We start from the raw sequence: 15,054 nt of genomic DNA, 5'->3' as shown, positions 1-15,054 counted from the left end.
GATTTGGCTTTGTGTTGTAGATTATTTTCCTGCTGGAAGGTGAATTCCTCTCCCAGTGTCTGGTGTAAAGCAGGCTGAAGCAGGTTTTCCACTAGGATTTTGCCTGTGCTTAGCTCCACCCTGTTTACTTGCTTATTATTATTTAACTATGCAAGTCAGTTAAGAAGAAATTCTTATTTACAATGACGACCTACCCTGGCCAAACCTGGACGACGCTTGGCCAATTGTGCGCCACCCTATGGGACTCCCAATCACGGCTGGATGTGAGACAGCCTGGATTCGAACCAGGGACTGTAGTGACGCCTCATGCACTGAGATGCAGTGCCTTAGACCGCTGCACCACTCGGGCATACCCATAACATGATGCAGCCACCACCATGCTTGAAAATAAGGAAGCAGTTACTCAGTGATGTGTTGCGTTGGATTTGCCCCAAACATATGGCTTTGCATTTAGGCCAAAAGGTGCATTCTTTTGCTGTGTTTTTTTGTTGTTGTTTCAGTGTTACTTTAGTGCCTTGTTGCATACATACATGTTTTGGAATATATGTATTCTGTATATTTGTATTCTTCTTTTCACTCTGTCATTTAGGTCATTATTGTGGAGTCATTACAATGTTGTTGATCCATCCTCAGTTTTCTCCCATCACAGCCATTGAACTCTGTAGCTGTTTTAACATCACCAATGGCCTCATGGTAACATCTCTGAGCAATTTCCTTCCTGTCCTGCAGTTCAGTTCAGAAGGACGACTGTATCTTTGATGTGTCTGGGTGGTTTAATACATCATCCACAGCATAATTATTAATTTGGCCATGCTTAAAGAAATATAACATTTCTCATTGTTACCCATCTACCAATCACTGTCCTTCTTTATGAGGCTTTCAAAAGGCCTTTGTAGTTGAACCTGTGCTTGTAATTCAACATTTGACTGAGGGACCTTCCAGATCTTGTATGTATGGAGGACAGAGGAAAGGTTAGTCATTTATAAATCATATCAACCCCTATTATTTCACATAGAGTGAGTCCATATAACTTATTATGTGATTTGTTTAGCTAATTCTGACTCCTGAACTCATGTAGACGTGCCTAAACAAAGGAGCTGAATACTTATGCAACTATATTTTAGTTATGAATGTTGTTTCTTTAAAAAAATATAGATTTATTTTCTCACTTTGACATTACATAGTATTTTGTGTAGATTGTTGACAAAAAAATGACAATTAAATCCATTATAATCCCACTTTGTAACACAATAAAATGTGAAGAAATCCAAGGGTCATGACTACTTTTGCAAGGCACCATCACTACAGCTACACTTCACTATAATTAATTCACTACACTACAATTCATTTAACTGAGTCACTTATTTCATGTCAGGGTAATGTGTATCCACTTCTCCTGAGGTATCATTTTGATAGCGTGATTAAAAGCAATGACATTAAAACCCCAAATAATCATGACTTTATCGTTTAATCTTTTCTCTCCCACTGAAATGAATGAGTGCACGTAGCCCTCTCTCCCTCGCTCTTTCTCTCTCTCCGCCTCTTCTGTCTTTCTGTCTGTCTATCTCACTCCTCTCCCCCTCTCTTTCTCTCTCTCCGCCGCTTCTGTCTTTCTGTCTGTCTATCTCACTCCTCTCCCCCTCTCTTTCTCTCTCTCTGCCTTTTCTCTGTCTTTCTGTCTGTCTATCTCACTCCTCTCCCCCTCTCTTTCTCTCTCTCCGCCTCTTCTGTCTTTCTGTCTGTCTATCTCACTCCTCTCCCCCTCTCTTTCTCTCTCTCTGCCTCTTCTCTGTCTTTCTGTCTGTCTATCTCACTCCTCTCCCCCTCTCTTTCTCTCTCTCCGCCGCTTCTGTCTTTCTGTCTGTCTATCTCACTCCTCTCCCCCTCTCTTTCTCTCTCTCTGCCTCTTCTCTGTCTTTCTGTCTGTCTATCTCACTTCTCTCCCCCTCTCTTTCTCTCTCTCCGCCTCTTCTCTGTCTTTCTGTCTGTCTATCTCACTTCTCTCCCCCATCTTTCTCTCTGACCCATGTTTCCTTCACACATTGAAATGTAAACCCACCATGCAGCCCTCACAAAGAGCGCTTTTCTATTCATTTTGCTATTGCAAGTATAAATCAGTTTTAAAACAATATTTTCTTCTCTAAATGACTGGTTCCACTGACATAAATGTTTTAGTGAGTGCAAAGTGAACCAATTTACGTTTCTCAGTGCTCGCCTGTACTATATCCGTCAGTAGTCATTTGGCCAGGGTGGCAGAGCATGAGAAGATGTGGAGGGAATTTTCAATCCAGACCTCTCACTGCATCCCAGCCTATTTCAGGGTCACTCTTTAACCCAGCACAGACCTACTTATCACAACCAGGCTTCCTCCATATGTATGATCAGTCCTATCACCCATGTTCTCTCTCGCTCTCTTTCTCTCCCTCTCGTTCTCTCGCTTTTTCTCCCTCTCATTCTCATTTCTCTCTCTCTCAAGCTGTTGTAGTAAGTGATACGAAGGTAGGTCCCAATGTTTACCAGTCAGATAACAGATGAACGAAATGAAATACTGACACAATTTCAGTTTGAAAGTGTCACACATCACATCAGTAGGCTACGTGTTCATTTGTGAGATGCGACAGTAGAAGCACAATGTCAATTTTACAGCAGAGTGTCGTAATGCATTCTAACCTTCACTGGAGGAATGGTGCCAATTCCAGAGTGGCTTCTGAGAGACAGGGCATTGTCGCTGACAGATACCGCGTTTTGTTTGGAACAGACTCTATTGTTGACGTCAACACACGCAGAACTGAGGGAGACTCATCAGACAGTGTCCCCAGTCTCTAGATAAAACAAAGCTGTGTGTTTGTGCTTTGATTGCATTAGGACTAGTTGGAGAGTAACCTACCACACTGAAGAGAGAGTTTAAATCCAAAAGAACTTGCCCATTAACAATATGATGGAGAGAGTGCATTGCACTCACCACTATATTTAAATGGAGAGCCTATTTCTAGAAGCAGGTTTAAGTCAAGACATCACCATGAAAGGGTAATTATAGAGGGAGATGTTGTTTTCCTGTCAGTGTGTTTTTGCTGGAGAGAGAACATGGAGTGTGGTGAGAGGTTTATGAGGGGTCTATTTCCTCTGTATGAGAGGAGAGAGATAGGGAGGGGGAGAGAGGAGAGAGGAGAGATGAGGAGAGAGAGAGGAGTGATAGGGAGAGAGAGAGAGGAGTGATAGGGAGAGAGAGAGGTGATAGAGAGGGAGAGAGAGAGGGGAGAGAGAGAGAGAGAGAGAGAGAGAGAAGGGGGGGTTGGTGAGGGAGGGGGAGGGGAGTTGAGACATCTCCAGATGTACAAGCCTATTGATCGGGACAACCCCTCCAATCCTGGCTCTTTTTCTCGCTCTCTCCTCTTCTTCAATAGTCTATACCCCCCCCCCCCCTCTCTCACCATCTCTCTCTCTCTACATCTTCTATCTCTCTCCCTCTCTCTTCTCTATTCCTGTCTTCATCTTCTCTATTCCCTCTCCACAGTGTTGGGGTGAATTAAAAATGGCTTCATATAATGTGAGAAGCGATTGCAGGGCCCCGATCGATACACTTTTAATCCCTTTCCTTTCCCCTCTCTCTCTCTCTCTCTCTTCCTCTCTCTCTCTCCCTCTCTCTCCCTCTCTCTCTCTCTCTCGCTCTCTCTCTTCCTCTCTCTCTCTTCCTCTCTCTCTCTCTCTCTCTCGCTCTCTCTCTCTCGCTCTCTCTCTCTCGCTCTCTCTGCCCTCAATCTGCAATTTTATTCTTCTGGCTAAATATGTTCTGTCTCTCATCTCAGTGTCCTCCAAGAACACTCTCCTCTCCTGCTGCTGACCATTTTGTCTGGCTAAACACTTTCTGTCTCTATCTCTCTTTCTCTCATTTTCACTTTGTTTCATCTTCTCTTCTCTCATCTGTTGTGTGCAATTTTGTTCTAGTCAAACAGGCAACTCTTTTCCAGGAACCCATTGTGCCCTGATGCCACAGCTCTCTGTGTATCTCTGCTATCTAGCCTCAACACCACTGCCTCTAGTTATAGGAAATCCCAGTCAAGGATATGCTGTGTGTGTTTTTGGCTCTTAGTGTGCCGCATTCTAAGTAACTATGTTTACTTTAAACATCTAACTCTGAGCTATCATGTCTCTGGAGTCACTACCTGATTCTCTACTCCAACACTTAAACGCCCCCTGGCCTTTCTTTTTATTTCAAACTTTCAATAAATAAATATAATTTCCCCTACATAAGGATCAGCGGGGCTTTGGTGCTCACTCTCTGTCTCGCTGTCTCGCTCTCTGTCTGCACACACTCTCTCCACACACTCTCCATGCTGCGGAAGCTAATTCCGCTCCGCTTACGAGGCGGTGAAAAAAGGTCTTTCAGCCAACCCCCTTCGTTTTACTTAATGAAGATGCTTTCTAATGGTGATATTTTCTGACATTTCACTAAAGGTTGTGCCACATTATTCCTGTGCATGTTCTGATGAGGCTCATGGAGGATCGTGCCGAGAGAGAAGTCTCTGATTAAATCCCAGTCTGAGGGGCCTCTGACCGCTGAAGGTGTCCTGGCCAGTGACTGACTTCACTAGGACGGGTTGGACATGCGAGTGTTGCGGGAGGTAGACACTAGGTCTCCATCTCAAATGACACTCTATTCCCTATCTAGTGCGCAGGGCTCTGGTCAACCTAGTCATTGTGGATCGGCACCAATTAATAGACCTCTTCTTGATCTGCATCTGACACATCAATAGAAACATCTAAAGTGAGCCAGGGCCAATGCTGAATGAACCTGTCCCTCTTATTCTGATTACCTGGCTTTGATAGAGACATGATGAGAGCTAGCTGCCTAACTACCATCCATGGCAGAGACACCAAGGCACTGGGGACCTTTTAGTGCCAGTACACACAATTTGACTGGCTGATTGGCAGTGTAGCCCTTATCTTTGGATGAAGGACTTGGCTCTGTGGCATTTTTGTACGACACCAATGCACACGTACACGCACGCACACACACACACGCACGCACACACACACACACACACCCACTCGTCTGCACGGCAACCACACTAAGGGACATATTGGGTTGTGTCTAATCTGAAGTGGCACTGCACAGAGCATTTCTAATTAGAGTCAGGGTCAACTAATTATAGACCGAGCAGAAACCTTTAATTTCACATAAATGAGAGGGAGAGAGAGGGAGAGACAGAGAGAGGGAGAGGGAGAGAGAGACGGAGAGAGAGAGACAGAGAGAGGGAGAGGGAGAGAGAGACAGAGAGAGGGAGAGAGAGAGACAGAGAGAGGGAGAGGAAGAAAGGTAGACAATAGGAAGGCAATAAAGGAATCGAGAAGGACCGAAAGTGAATGACGTGATAACAAATAGTTTTTCTCCGAATGTATTTGTGTTCTTCCCTCCCACTCTCCCCTAGTCTCCTATCCCCTCCCACTCTCTCCCCTAGTCTCCTATCCCCTCCCACTCTCTCCCCTAGTCTCCTATCCCCTCCCACTCTCTCCCCTAGTCTCCTACCCCCTCCCACACTCTCCCCTAGTCTCCTATCCCCTCCCACTCTCTCCCCTAGTCTCCTATCCCCTCCCACTCTCTCCCCTAGTCTCCTATCCCCTCCCACTCTCTCCCCTAGTCTCCTACCCCCTCCCACACTCTCCCCTAGTCTCCTATCCCCTCCCACACTCTCCCCTAGTCTCCTATCCCCTCCCACTCTCTCCCCTAGTCTCCTATCCCCTCCCACTCTCTCCCCTAGTCTCCTATCCCCTCCCACTCTCCCCTAGTCTCCTACCCCCTCCCACACTCTCCCCTGGTCTCCTATCCCCTCCCACACTCTCCCCTAGTCTCCTATCCCCTCCCACTCTCCCCTAGTCTCCTACCCCCTCCCACACTCTCCCCTGGTCTCCTATCCCCTCCCACACTCTCCCCTAGTCTCCTATCCCCTCCCACTCTCTCCCCTAGTCTCCTATCCCCTCCCACTCTCTCCCCTAGTCTCCTACCCCCTCCCACTCTCTCCCCTAGTCTCCTATCCCCTCCCACACTCTCCCCTAGTCTCCTATCCCCTCCCACTCTCCCCTAGTCTCCTACCCCCTCCCACACTCTCCCCTGGTCTCCTATCCCCTCCCACACTCTCCCCTAGTCTCCTATCCCCTCCCACACTCTCCCCTAGTCTCCTATCCCCTCCCACTCTCTCCCCTAGTCTCCTATCCCCTCCCACTCTCTCCCCTAGTCTCCTATCCCCTTCCACTCTCTCCCCTAGTCTCCTATCCCCTCCCACACTCTCCCCTAGTCTCCTATCCCCTTCCACTCTCTCCCCTAGTCTCCTACCCCCTCCCACACTCTCCCCTAGTCTCCTATCCCCTCCCACACTCTCCCCTAGTCTCCTATCCCCTCCCACACTCTCCCCTAGTCTCCTATCCCCTCCCACTCTCTCCCCTAGTCTCCTATCCCCTTCCACTCTCTCCCCTAGTCTCCTACCCCCTCCCACACTCTCCCCTAGTCTCCTATCCCCTCCCACACTCTCCCCTAGTCTCCTATCCCCTCCCACTCTCTCCCCTAGTCTCCTATCCCCTCCCACTCTCTCCCCTAGTCTCCTATCCCCTCCCACTCTCTCCCCTAGTCTCCTATCCCCTCCCACTCTCTCCCCTAGTCTCCTATCCCCTCCCACTCTCTCCCCTAGTCTCCTATCCCCTCCCACCTTCTCCCCTACTCCCCTCTTCCCTCCCACTCTCTCCCCTAGTCTCCTATCCCCTCCCACCTTCTCCCCTACTCCCCTCTTCCCTCCCACTCTCTCCCCTAGTCTCCTATCCCCTCCCACCTTCTCCCCTACTCCCCTCTCATTTTCTCTTCCTCTGTCTCTTGGTGGCTCCTTGGCTTTGTTTGTGGCTGATCTAGGCTGGTATTTACAGGGCTGACGTCAGATGCGTGGCTGTGGCCCCTCTCTCATTAAGACAGACCCGGCTGCTCAGCCGAGACCTTCGCTGGCGCGCACAGCAGTAATTGGTAATCAGAGAGGGACAGAGAAGAGGGACTTTTCACCGGGCCCCTGACCTCCCCATGCTCATGGACACACACCGCCACACACACGGAGGGAACATGAGGGAACACACTTCAGTACAGCTAGTATAAATACCCAACATCAGCCTCTGACTATAATGTGTTCAGATTGTTAACGATATCAGGATTCCTGTATCCTCTAATACACATACACTACATACATACAGATTTGACAACTGTGATATCCTCACTCTCGACTGCATCATTTATGTCAGTGTGAGATCAGGGCCCGTATTCACAAAGCGCCTCAGAGTAGGAGTGCTGATCTAAGATCAGGTCCCAACCTGTCTATATAATCTTACACATTATGATCTAAAAGGCAGATCAGATCAGCACTCCCACTCTGAGAGGCTTTGTGGATAGGGGCCCAGATCACTGAATTCAAGTTACTCAGACCTTGCCAAGTTTGACAAGCTTTGTAGATAGAACTTCAATGTGTATTTGTGTTTGTATTCAAGGGGGTAGTTACAGGTGAAGGTCCGTCCCTCCATCCCTTAATCTGTCTGATTGGCTCTGAGTCAGAGAGGCTGTTTGCTGCTGAAATGACATAAAACAATCCTCCTCAGCAGATGGGCAGCAAAAGTATACATTCCAACAACCAGCAATTTTTCGCAATTCTTTTTGGTGAGGGGCATGGATGCGGAATGGAGGTTTGGGGGCAGTCAGAGCACCTTTCAACTTGATTTTCTCAGAGGCAGTCTTCCCTAGCTCTCTCTGGATGAAGGGGGTCCTACTTTTTCTCTTTGCAATGGCTAGCTACCATCCATTATCCTCCAGGCTTCATTACCAGGAGGAGAGTGAGTGGGACAGCTATTTTACTCCCAAGCCATAAGACTCCTGAACAGGTAATCAAATGGCTACCCGGACTATTTGCACTGTGTGTCCCCCCTCCCAACCCCTCTTTTACGCTGCTGCTACTCTCTTTTTATCATATTTGCATAGTCACTTTAACTATACATTCATGTACATACTACCTCAATTGGCCCGACCAACCAGTGCTCCCGCACATTGGCTGTCCAGGCTATCTGCATTGTGTCCCGCCAACCACCACCCGCCAACCCCTCTTTTACTCTACTGCTACTCTCTGTTCATCATATATGCATAGTCACTTTAACCATATCTACATGTACATACTACCTCAATCAGCCTGACTAACCGGTGTCTGTATGTAGCCTCGCTACTTTTATTGCCTCGCTACTGTTATTTTTCAGTCTTTTTACTATTGTTTTTATTTCTTTACTTACCTATTATTCACCTAATACCTTTTTTGCGCTATTGATTAGAGCCTGTAAGTAAGCATTTCACTGTAAGATCTACACCTGTTGTATTCGGCGCACGTGACAAATAAACTTTGATTTGATCAGACAGACACGAAGGAAGTAGTGGGGGATGATCGTGGACAGAGAGTTTGGCATTAACAGTATCTACAGGCATTGTAGGATGGAGTTGTTTAATCTGTTGAGTTTAGGGATGATTTGGAAGAAAATCTGTAAACAGGTTAAATGATCAGAGCGATTGTGTGTGTGTATGTGTGTGTGTTTGTGTGTGCGTGTGCGTGCATGCATTTGTGTTTGCTTGCTTGTTTGTGTGTGTGTGTGCGTGCGTGTGTGCGTGTGTGTGTGTGTGTGCGTGCATGCATTTGTGTTTGCTTGCTGTTGTGTGTGTGTGTGTGTGTGTGTGTGTGTGTGTGTGTGTGTGTGTGTGTGTGTGTGTGTGTGTGTGTGTGTGTGTGTGTGTGTGTGTGTGTGTGTGCGCAAATCTGTCAAATCATTTGACATCTTGGGGATATACTGTATCACTCTCTCTGCTATTCTTTACATTTAAATATACACCCCCAACATCAAGAAAAACATCTTAGAGAATACTGGAGAAGCAAATATGTATTCAATAATAATACTAGTGGGAGGTTAAGCTACCTGCTTTATTGGAACGCATCTCTGTTCAGATCACTTTGCCACTGGGAGAGTCTGAGTAATACATTATTTACATACTCTTCTGTTTTCTCTGAGTCGACTTCCTCTTCATCTGATCTCTATGATGTGACTGTTCCAGTAAGGGCTCTAGTTTAGACTACTCCCTCAGACCCTGAGGTATCACACTACAGTGAAGGGCTTTAGTTTAGACTACTGCCTCAGACCCTGAGGTATCACACTACAGTGAAGGGCTTTAGTTTAGACTACTCCCTCAGACCCTGAGGTATCACACTACAGTGAAGGGCTTTAGTTTAGACTACTGCCTCAGACCCTGAGGTATCACACTACAGTGAAGGGCTTTAGTTTAGACTACTCCCTCAGACCCTGAGGTATCACACTACAGTGAAGGGCTTTAGTTTAGACTACTCCCTCAGACCCTGAGGTATCACACTACAGTGAAGGGCTTTAGTGATAGTCTACTGACTCAGACCCTGAGGTATCACACTACAGTAAAGGGCTTTAGTGATAGTCTACTGACTCAGACCCTGAGGTATCACACTACAGTAAAGGGCTTTAGTGATAGTCTACTGACTCAGACCCTGAGGTATCACACTACAGTGAAGGGCTTTAGTGATAGTCTACTGACTCAGACCCTGAGGTATCACACTGCAGTAAAGGGCTTTAGTGATAGTCTACTGACTCAGACCCTGAGGTATCACACTACAGTAAAGGGCTTTAGTGATAGTCTACTGACTCAGACCCTGAGGTATCACACTACAGTAAAGGGCTCTAGTTTAGACTACTCCCTAACACCCTGAGGTATCCCACTACAGTAAAGGGCTCTAGTTTAGACTACTCCCTAACACTCTGAGGTATCCCACTACACTACTTGAATAAAATGTATTTGTTCACCCCTCATCCCCCTAGTCATCATCCAATTCTGTCTTGCAGATGACTTAGAATGAAATCGTTATCATCCTCTTCGAGTTTGTAGAGTAAAATAAGACAGGCAATGTTTAATCTTACGTAGCTGATGAACTGTAATTATCCTTGTGTGTATGGTCACTGAGCATTCTTCTCTGTAGCAGCACTGTAAAAAAAACACTGTAGTACTGTGTAGCGCTATACCAACCGCTGTGTAAGGATGTGAGTAGGGATGAAATTGAATGTGGCCTGATGCGCAGACGTGCAGTGTTTCACAAGGTATTTACTGTTGTCCCAAGACAGTCACAGGAGACGGAGATGTAGGGTTGACTCTAAGGACACAAGGTGCTGGGGTTATTGTTGTGTTTGTCTGGTATACTGTAAAATGTCTTCTTTTTTTAGCAAGGATAGCTTTCTCTATGAGAATAACACATCTTCAAGAGGTATTCAAAAGTAAAATGTATACCTTACGCAACATAAGAATGCAAGTAACTCAAGTAAAGTCTTCAGCAATCCCCTCCTTTCCTCTTTATTTACCTTTCCTCTGCTCTGTCTGCTTCCGTGACGGTGCTATGTTCTGACAGTAGAGAGGTGCTGAAAAATAACACACAACTAAAAGGATCTGAAACAGCAAAACGCAATTAGAAGCCATTAAAACTTCACCATGACCTGCTGCTGTGGTGTTGTGTGTGTGTGTGTGTGTGTGTGTGTGTGTGTGTGTGTGTGTGTGTGTGTGTGTGTGTGTGTGTGTGTGTGTGTGTGTGTGTGTGTGTGTGTGTGTGTGTGTGTGTGTGTGTGTGTGTGTGTGTGTGTTGTAAGTGACAGGCTATTTTTGATGTGTAGGTTTGGTTTGTGTGTGCGTCACCATCAGAGAGAGGAGAGGGAGAGAGTAATATAGAGAGGCTGAGAACAGCACTAATTGCTAATTTATCATGAAATGCATCATCAAATTGAGTGTATTGGGCTGGTGCTAATAGGAGTTGTATATTGTCCAGGTGACCATTGAGATGAGACACATCTATTGATCAGCACTCTCAATAATCAGTCAGTGGAAAGCCACTGACTGTGACATATTAAGCTGATTATTTTGCCAATTATAGTGTAGTTGAATATGATTATCCAGTGCATGTGTTTCAAATCAGCATTTTGTTTAGAATTTATGAAGAATGGATAAAAACCAAACCAGACTTTCCAATTCTGCCAATTCTTCTATCAAGATGTGTTCTTCTCCATTTATCAGTAACAGCAGGTGACTAGGTGTTTCCATGGAAATAAGGAGGAGGTATTGTCAGTGGTATGAAAAGATTCGGTGGACATCAGCTTATTGTGTTTTATACACTGCAGACAAAACTGGTTGAAATGACTTCATTATCATCAGGTTATAACCAGTTCTGGTTGTGTCACGTCCTGACCAGTAAAAGAGGTTGTTTGTTATTGTAGTTTGGTCAGGGCGTGGCAGGGAGGTGTTTGTTCTTGTTTATCTATTTCTATGTTAGTTCTAGTATATCTATTTCTATGTGGTGTTTATTGGGTTGACCTTCAATTGGAAGCAGCTGCTCCTCGTTGCTTCTAATTGAAGGTCCTATTTAAGAGGGGTGTTTTTTCTATGGGGTTTGTGGGTAGTTGTTTCCTCTTTAGTGTTTGTTGCACCTGACAAGACTGTTTTCGTCGTTCTTTTTGTTCAGTGTTCATTTTATTTAATAAAAGAATATAATGAGCATTCACATTCCCGCTGCGTTTTGGTCCAATTCATATGACGCCCGTGACAGGTTGGTTGTAGTTGATTGTGATTATGTCATTTCACTTTGCCCTCTGGGTAAGCTTTCAACCTTAATTTTCATTTGGACAATGGAGATCCACCAGGCTATAGACTGAGACCCAGTAGATGAGCTCTCCAACGTCCTTTGTGTCTTTAGTCATTGAGATGGCTTATATCTGAAGCATCTGATGATGTTATCACAGGTATGGACACATATCTGTGTCATGATCCAACATAAAAGGAAGAAACCTCTCTGAATCACTATTGGCAGTGAGCTGTGCAATCTAGCATCAATAACATGCACGTGCTAAAAGCAATCATTCTCACAATGCTCAGATGATGAGTAATAGAAAATGGTATTTATGAAATTGCTTATGACCCTTCGCTGTTTGTATTGAATGGCATTAATATGAAGGGTAAAGTATCAGGCCTATCGATTGCATCTATGCCATGGGTAGGAAGGAATTTGGTTGGTATAGCATGGAAAGAGGGCACTTGGCTGGCAGAAGCTGAAAACTGAAAAATATGTTGAAATGGCCCAGTCGTGTCCGTGTCAGGTTCAAGCCTCTTCTCTCTATCAGGAGAGAGAAAGAGTAAGAAAGTCAGCGATGAACAGTACATATATCAACTATTGTAAGAAAGGGAAAGAGAAGGCATGTGCATTTCAGTGGTCATCACCTTTCCTGGTGGATGAATTGGCATGATGTCCCACCCTGTTTACAGTGCATTCGGAAAGTGTTCTTTTTCCACATTTTGTTACGTTACAGCCTTATTCTAATTTTTTTTAAATCCCCCTCATCAATCTACACACAATACCCAACAATGACAAAGCAAAAACAGGTTTTTAGAAATGTTTGCAAATGTATACATTTTTTAAACTGAAATATCACACTTACATAAGTTTTCAGACCCTTTACTCAGTACTTTGTTGAAGGACCTTTGGCAGCGATTACAGCCTTGAGTCTTCTGGGGTATGACACTACAAGCTTGGCACACCTGATTTGGGGAGTTTCTTCCATTCCTCTGCAGATCCTCTCAAGCTCTGTTAGGTTGGATGGGGAGCGTCGCTGCACAGCTATTTTCAGGTCTTTCCAGAGATGTTCGATCGGGTTCAAATCTGGGCTCTGGCTGGGCCACTCAAAGACATTCAGAGACTTGTCCCGAAGCCACTCCTGCGTTGTCTTGGCTGTGTGCTTAGGGTTGTTGTCCTGTTGGAAGGTGAACCTTTGCCCCAGTCTGAGGTCCTGACCTCTCTGGAGCAGGTTTTCATCAAGGATCTCTCTATACTTTGCTTGGTTCATCTTTCCCTCGATCCTGACTAGTCTCCCAGTCCCTGCTGCTGAAAAACATCCCCACAGCATAATGCTGCCACCACCATTCTTCACCGTAGAGATGGTGCCAGATTTCCTCCAGATGTGACGCTTGGCATTCAGGCCAAGAGTTCAATCTTGGTTTCATCAGACCAGAGAATCTTGTTTCTCATGGTCTGAGAGTCTTTAGGTGCCTTTTGGCAAACTACAAGCGGGCTTTCATGTACCTTTTACTGAGGAGTGACTTCCGTCTGGTCACTCTACCATAAGGCCTGATTGGTGGAGCGCTGCAGAGATGGTTGTCCTTCTGGAAGGTTCTCCCATCTCCATAGAGGCACTCTGGAGCTCTGTCAGAATGACCATCAGGTTCTTGGTCAACTCCCTGACCAAGGCCCTTCTCCCCTGATTGCTCAGTTTGGCCGGGTGCCTAGCTCTAGGAAGAGTCTTGTTGGTTCCAAACTTCTTCCATTTAAGAATGATAGAGGCCACTGTGTTCTTGGGGACCTTCAATGCTGCAAATATGCAATATTCCTTCGACCTCATGGCTTGGTTTTGGGAGTCAGTCAGAATGTAGTGAAGTAAAAGGAAAAGTTGTCAAAAATATAAATAAAGTAGATTCAACAAAAAAACGAATTAATTAGTACTTTAAATTATTTTTAGTTAAGTACTTTACACCACTGCACGCACGCACACACACACCCGGAGGGTTAGGGCCTCTGCAGCTCCCCATGGGTGAGAGTGGTGGGGTTTGTTCCCAGATCACAGGGCTGTCATTGACTATTTATTTTAGTCCCCCACAATCCGACGTTTCATGCTGCGCGCTGGGGGGTAGGGAATCAAAGATTCCTTTCATTTCGGCACCACTCAGTGGCCTCAGATCACGCTTTTCCCATCCCGCCGCAGCTCTCGCCCTGTGCGCCCTTGCGCAGTGTCAGCGTTGGGGCAGGGATGCGCTCCGTCGCCGCGGTAAATTGTACGCTTTGTACTTCACTGACAGAGGGAGAAATAGCAGTCATTTCCGTCTGATAGCCCGGGGGTTGTTGCAACCCTCATTTACTCTCTCTCCGATCTACCAGAATATGAGACTGAGGCATTGTTTACACAACAAGCATAAACAGCGTCATATAGTTGATGCATACAGGCAATGAGCTAGATTCCATCCCAACTTGTTGAACTTATACTGACCTAAATGTCCTGATATTAAACACTTATTATTATAGTTTTTACAATATTGCACCAGGTAATTATCGTTTCATCCACATAACTTTCTGTGTCACTCCCATGACACTGTTCCTATATGGCACTCCCGGAGGCTTAACATTTGGTCCCGCACCATCCTCGTATTGTTTTTCCATTTGATCTATTAAAGCTCAAATAAATTCAGCGCCATCACACACCGTTTTGCATAGAAGTTGAATGCAGTGGTATGGATGAATAATCCATTAATGGATTAATTCGCCACTGAAGTGATTATAAGACATGCGTAAAGTCCACCCTGCCCAGCCCTTGTCCCCATGCTACAGGTCTCCCCACCTCACCTCGACTTGGAGATCCACCGGGCGCTGGATCGGGTCCATCCACCCGTCGGTGTGCAGGTCCCCTGTTGCTTTAAGCAGTGTGTTTTTTCGACCAACAGGAGGCGTGTCTTCCCCACGGCCGGAGCGGAGCGCAGCGAGACACGAGTCTGAAGGAACCGATCTGTCTCGTCTCTCTATCGGAACAAATCAACTACTTTCTCAGCTCATTCTAATCGAAGGTAAGCGTCGCATCCTTTTTCATAATTTTATGATTGTCTGTCGGTTATTTGTGTACTTTAACAGCTTGTACTCCCCTCTGCTTGGGCGTGTAAGGTTCGAATGCCTAGTATGTTGGATTTTACAGGTGAGACAGAAGTGAGAGAATTAGGCTATCCACCTCGTCTCTTTCATCGAAGAAATTACACACAACGTGACGATTATAGATCACACTAAGTCTCCCGATTTACACCGGTTCATCTACACTAGTCTATTCGATGTTGAATGTTGCATTTATATTTTGGGAATGCGGCGCGTCGTGTCACAATGTGCGCTCTGCGCACCTCTGTCAGTA

The 15,054-nt window shown here is 45.7% G+C and overlaps 1 protein-coding gene across 2 annotated transcripts in view; it reads left to right on the top strand.

Moving 5' to 3' along the window:
- The first annotated feature begins 14,510 nt into the window (after positions 1-14,510).
- Positions 14,511-15,054, top strand: part of LOC106578944 (glutamate receptor ionotropic, kainate 2) — a 310,913-nt gene continuing 310,369 nt past the window's right edge. For both annotated transcript variants that reach the window (XM_045701495.2, XM_082961526.1), the window contains exon 1: positions 14,511-14,722. The gene's annotated coding sequence lies outside the window, so the exon portion shown is untranslated. The remainder of the gene's footprint in view (positions 14,723-15,054) is intronic.

The sequence above is a fragment of the Salmo salar genome, chromosome 02 (assembly GCF_965601325.2).
Source record: "Salmo salar chromosome 02, fSalSal1, whole genome shotgun sequence".
In the NCBI taxonomy this organism is placed as follows: domain Eukaryota; kingdom Metazoa; phylum Chordata; class Actinopteri; order Salmoniformes; family Salmonidae; genus Salmo; species Salmo salar.
This window is presented reverse-complemented; position numbering and strand designations above follow the sequence as displayed.